Source organism: Schistocerca americana, unplaced genomic scaffold (genome assembly GCF_021461395.2).
Source record: "Schistocerca americana isolate TAMUIC-IGC-003095 unplaced genomic scaffold, iqSchAmer2.1 HiC_scaffold_266, whole genome shotgun sequence".
NCBI classification, from domain to species: Eukaryota; Metazoa; Arthropoda; class Insecta; order Orthoptera; family Acrididae; genus Schistocerca; species Schistocerca americana.
Window position 1 is genome coordinate 127,501 of NW_025725979.1, and position 5,000 is coordinate 132,500.

The 5,000-nt window shown below is 51.5% G+C and overlaps 1 non-coding gene across 1 annotated transcript in view; it reads right to left on the reverse strand.

Moving 5' to 3' along the window:
* Positions 1-383, reverse strand: part of LOC124577378 — a 1,910-nt gene extending 1,527 nt beyond the window's left edge. Inside the window, exon 1 of the ribosomal RNA XR_006972631.1 lies at positions 1-383. This exon is cut by the window's left edge and continues 1,527 nt beyond it. This is a non-coding gene — a ribosomal RNA (small subunit ribosomal RNA).
* Between the last annotated feature and the right edge of the window lie 4,617 nt (positions 384-5,000).

A 5,000-nucleotide genomic window follows, 5' to 3' on the forward strand; every position in this document is an offset into this window, starting at 1 on the left:
TCCCCGTTACCCGTTACAACCATGGTAGGCGCAGAACCTACCATCGACAGTTGATAAGGCAGACATTTGAAAGATGCGTCGCCGGTACGAGGACCGTGCGATCAGCCCAAAGTTATTCAGAGTCACCAAGGCAAACGGACCGGACGAGCCGACCGATTGGTTTTGATCTAATAAAAGCGTCCCTTCCATCTCTGGTCGGGACTCTGTTTGCATGTATTAGCTCTAGAATTACCACAGTTATCCAAGTAACGTGGGTACGATCTAAGGAACCATAACTGATTTAATGAGCCATTCGCGGTTTCACCTTAATGCGGCTTGTACTGAGACATGCATGGCTTAATCTTTGAGACAAGCATATGACTACTGGCAGGATCAACCAGGGAGCTGCGTCAACTAGAGCTGAGCAGCCGGCCGCCCGGGAGTGTGTCCCGGGGGCCCGCGCGAACACGCAAGCGTCCGCTCAATTATTCTGCAAACAGGAGGAGGCTGAGCTCCCCTGCACGATACACCTCGAAACCCTCTCAGGTCCCGGCGGCGCGCAGCGCCGTCCTAAGTACTTGGTCGGGTTCGAGAGAGGCGCAATCGCCCGGAGTTTGGCGAGTAGACGCTTTAGGTGCGACCACCCGTGCTCCCAACTGAGCTTGCCGCTGCCGACAGAGGCCCGGGAGCGTGCTGTCGTGGCATTGCCGGCGGGAGACAACACGCGCCACCTACGGTGGCCGGCAGCTCCAACGCCAGCGCCACAGAAGGACAAAAGCCCCACTTGGGTGCCGAAGCGAACTCTCCCAGCACAGCGCACGCGCCAACACGTCCGCACAGCTGCGATACAAACCACCTGCGAGAACCGCAGAGGCGACCGAGCAGCAGACGGCGTCGCGGCGCCGAGCGCCGGGCGGCGGCGCATCCTCAGCGCACACAGTCCTCAATCGGACCAGCACACTGCAGATGTCCACCGCGCTTCGCACCGGGCCCGCGAGGACCTACTTTGGCCGCACGGCGCCGCGTGCAGGGTGCGCCGGCGCGCAGCTGCGCCGCCTGCCGCCTCCGTCGGCCGGCGCGCCTGCCACTGGCCGCCCCCACCAGCCGGCTGTAGCGCGTGCGCCCACGCACCGCGCGGCCAGCACGCCGGGAGGCCCCCCCTCACCGGCCGGGGACGGTCCCACCCAGCCACCGCCGCGTATCGCTTCACACCCACATGCCATTCACGTTCGTGGGCATGGTGGGTATCGCTGAAACAACCGGTTGGTAGCTCAACCGATCGTCGCCATCACTGATTCACCTCTAGCGAGAACAACCGCACCACAACGGTTTACCAGTTGTTCATTTGCGTAACGTCACCAGCAAACGTAGACGTCCATCGCCATTTGCAAATTCAACGATTGTTGCATGCCTGTGTCAGGTGTCACGACACACTATGTCTGCCCACATACACGCAACAACATGTGCACGCTTCGCGAACACGTGGAAGGTGGCCCCCGTACGTATGCGATGTCCATTGCGCGAACGACTGTCAACCGGCCTCTGTCGCATGTCGCAGATGTGGAACGCAGTGCACCATGCTGTCACGGTGTGTGAGAAGAGACGACTACGTCTGACAACACGCGCCACTACATCAACAGACGGCTCATGCTGATCGCCATCCAGGGCATACCACACTGCAATCCGGCTCTTATAGGGAGACGACACATAGCTGAGTGCACAACAGTTGGACCGCATGGTTCGCCGTTGTTGGCGCAGTCGTTGTACGGTCACATGTACCACGATGTATCATTCAGTACATGAGGACCAATGTGCAGTACAGTGTGTGATTTGGACGTACAACATCAGCGGACAGTTGACACAGGCCGTACCACAGCGTAGGCTAAGTGCTTCGCCATGCGAATGCCAATGAACAACTGCGAAGGGCATTGAGCATGTACGTCCTGCTGCCATCCACATTACAGTGTATCGCTGCAAGGTGTTTAACATGAAGCGATACACTGGGGACCAGGCAGTGCGAGTAGCAAACTATATTGCGGGGGTTGCAGTTAGGCAACACTACACTAATTTAACGCGTCGTATGACAATTACAGAGCGGGTTAAGGCCCAACGTGTGTTGGGTTAAGGCCCAACGTGTGTTGGGTTAAGGCCCAACGTGTGTTGGGTTAAGGCCCAACGTGTGTTGGGTTAAGGCCCAACGTGTGTTGGGTTAAGGCCCAACGTGTGTTGGGTTAAGGCCCAACGTGTGTTGGGTTAAGGCCCAACGTGTGTTGGGTTAAGGCCCAACGTGTGTTGGGTTAAGGCCCAACGTGTGTTGGGTTAAGGCCCAACGTGTGTTGGGTTAAGGCCCAACGTGTGTTGGGTTAAGGCCCAACGTGTGTTGGGTTAAGGCCCAACGTGTGTTGGGTTAAGGCCCAACGTGTGTTGGGTTAAGGCCCAACGTGGGTTGGGTTAAGGCGCAACGTGGGTTGGGTTAAGGCCCAACGTGGGTTGGGTTAAGGCGCAACGTGGGTTGGGTTAAGGCGCAACGTGGGTTGGGTTAAGGCGCAACGTGGGTTAGGTTAAGGCGCAACGTGGGTTAGGTTAAGGCGCAACGTAGGTTAGGTTAAGGCGCAATATAGGTTAGGTTAAGGCGCAATATAGGTTAGGTTAAGGCGCAATATAGGTTAGGTTAAGGCGCAATATAGGTTAGGTTAAGGCGCAATATAGGTTAGGTTAAGGCGCAATATAGGTTAGGTTAAGGCGCAACGTAGGTTAGGTTAAGGCGCAACATAGGTTAGGTTAAGGCGCAACATAGGTTAGGTTAAGGCGCAACATGGGTTAGGTTAAGGCGCAATATAGGTTAGGTTAAGGCACAATATGGGTTAGGTTAAGGCACAATATAGGTTAGGTTAAGGCACAATATGGGTTAGGTTAAGGCACAATATGGGTTAGGTTAAGGCACAATATGGGTTAGGTTAAGGCACAATATGGGTTAGGTTAAGGCACAATATGGGTTAGGTTAAGGCACAATATGGGTTAGGTTAAGGCACAATATGGGTTAGGTTAAGGCACAATATGGGTTAGGTTAAGGCACAATATGGGTTAGGTTAAGGCACAATATGGGTTAGGTTAAGGCACAATATGGGTTAGGTTAAGGCACAATATGGGTTAGGTTAAGGCACAATATGGGTTAGGTTAAGGCACAATATGGGTTAGGTTAAGGCACAATATGGGTTAGGTTAAGGCACAATATGGGTTAGGTTAAGGCACAATATGGGTTAGGTTAAGGCACAATATGGGTTAGGTTAAGGCACAATATGGGTTAGGTTAAGGCACAATATGGGTTAGGTTAAGGCACAATATGGGTTAGGTTAAGGCACAATATGGGTTAGGTTAAGGCACAATATGGGTTAGGTTAAGGCACAATATGGGTTAGGTTAAGGCACAATATGGGTTAGGTTAAGGCACAATATGGGTTAGGTTAAGGCACAATATGGGTTAGGTTAAGGCACAATATGGGTTAGGTTAAGGCACAATGTGGGTTAGGTTAAGGCACAACGTGGGTTAGGTTAAGGCACAACGTGGGTTAGGTTAAGGCACAACGTGGGTTAGGTTAAGGCACAACGTGGGTTAGGTTAAGGCACAACGTGGGTTAGGTTAAGGCACAACGTGGGTTAGGTTAAGGCACAACGTGGGTTAGGTTAAGGCACAACGTGGGTTAGGTTAAGGCACAACGTGGGTTAGGTTAAGGCACAATACGGGTTAGGTTAAGGCACAATACGGGTTAGGTTAAGGCACAATACGGGTTAGGTTAAGGCACAATACGGGTTAGGTTAAGGCACAATACGGGTTAGGTTAAGGCACAATACGGGTTAGGTTAAGGCACAATACGGGTTAGGTTAAGGCACAATACGGGTTAGGTTAAGGCACAATACGGGTTAGGTTAAGGCACAATACGGGTTAGGTTAAGGCACAATACGGGTTAGGTTAAGGCACAATACGGGTTAGGTTAAGGCACAATACGGGTTAGGTTAAGGCACAATACGGGTTAGGTTAAGGCACAATACGGGTTAGGTTAAGGCACAATACGGGTTAGGTTAAGGCACAATACGGGTTAGGTTAAGGCACAATACGGGTTAGGTTAAGGCACAATATGGGTTAGGTTAAGGCACAATATGGGTTAGGTTAAGGCACAATATGGGTTAGGTTAAGGCACAATATGGGTTAGGTTAAGGCACAATATGGGTTAGGTTAAGGCACAATATGGGTTAGGTTAAGGCACAATATGGGTTAGGTTAAGGCACAATATGGGTTAGGTTAAGGCACAATATGGGTTAGGTTAAGGCACAATATGGGTTAGGTTAAGGCACAATATGGGTTAGGTTAAGGCACAATATGGGTTAGGTTAAGGCACAACGTGGGTTAGGTTAAGGCACAACGTGGGTTAGGTTAAGGCACAACGTGGGTTAGGTTAAGGCACAACGTGGGTTAGGTTAAGGCACAACGTGGGTTAGGTTAAGGCACAACGTGGGTTAGGTTAAGGCACAACGTGGGTTAGGTTAAGGCACAACGTGGGTTAGGTTAAGGCACAACGTGGGTTAGGTTAAGGCACAATACGGGTTAGGTTAAGGCACAATACGGGTTAGGTTAAGGCACAATACGGGTTAGGTTAAGGCACAATACGGGTTAGGTTAAGGCACAATACGGGTTAGGTTAAGGCACAATACGGGTTAGGTTAAGGCACAATACGGGTTAGGTTAAGGCACAATACGGGTTAGGTTAAGGCACAATACGGGTTAGGTTAAGGCACAATACGGGTTAGGTTAAGGCACAATACGGGTTAGGTTAAGGCACAACGTGGGTTAGGTTAAGGCACAACGTGGGTTAGGTTAAGGCACAACGTGGGTTAGGTTAAGGCACAACGTGGGTTAGGTTAAGGCACAACGTGGGTTAGGTTAAGGCACAACGTGGGTTAGGTTAAGGCACAATACGGGTTAGGTTAAGGCACAATACGGGTTAGGTTAAGGCACAATACGGGT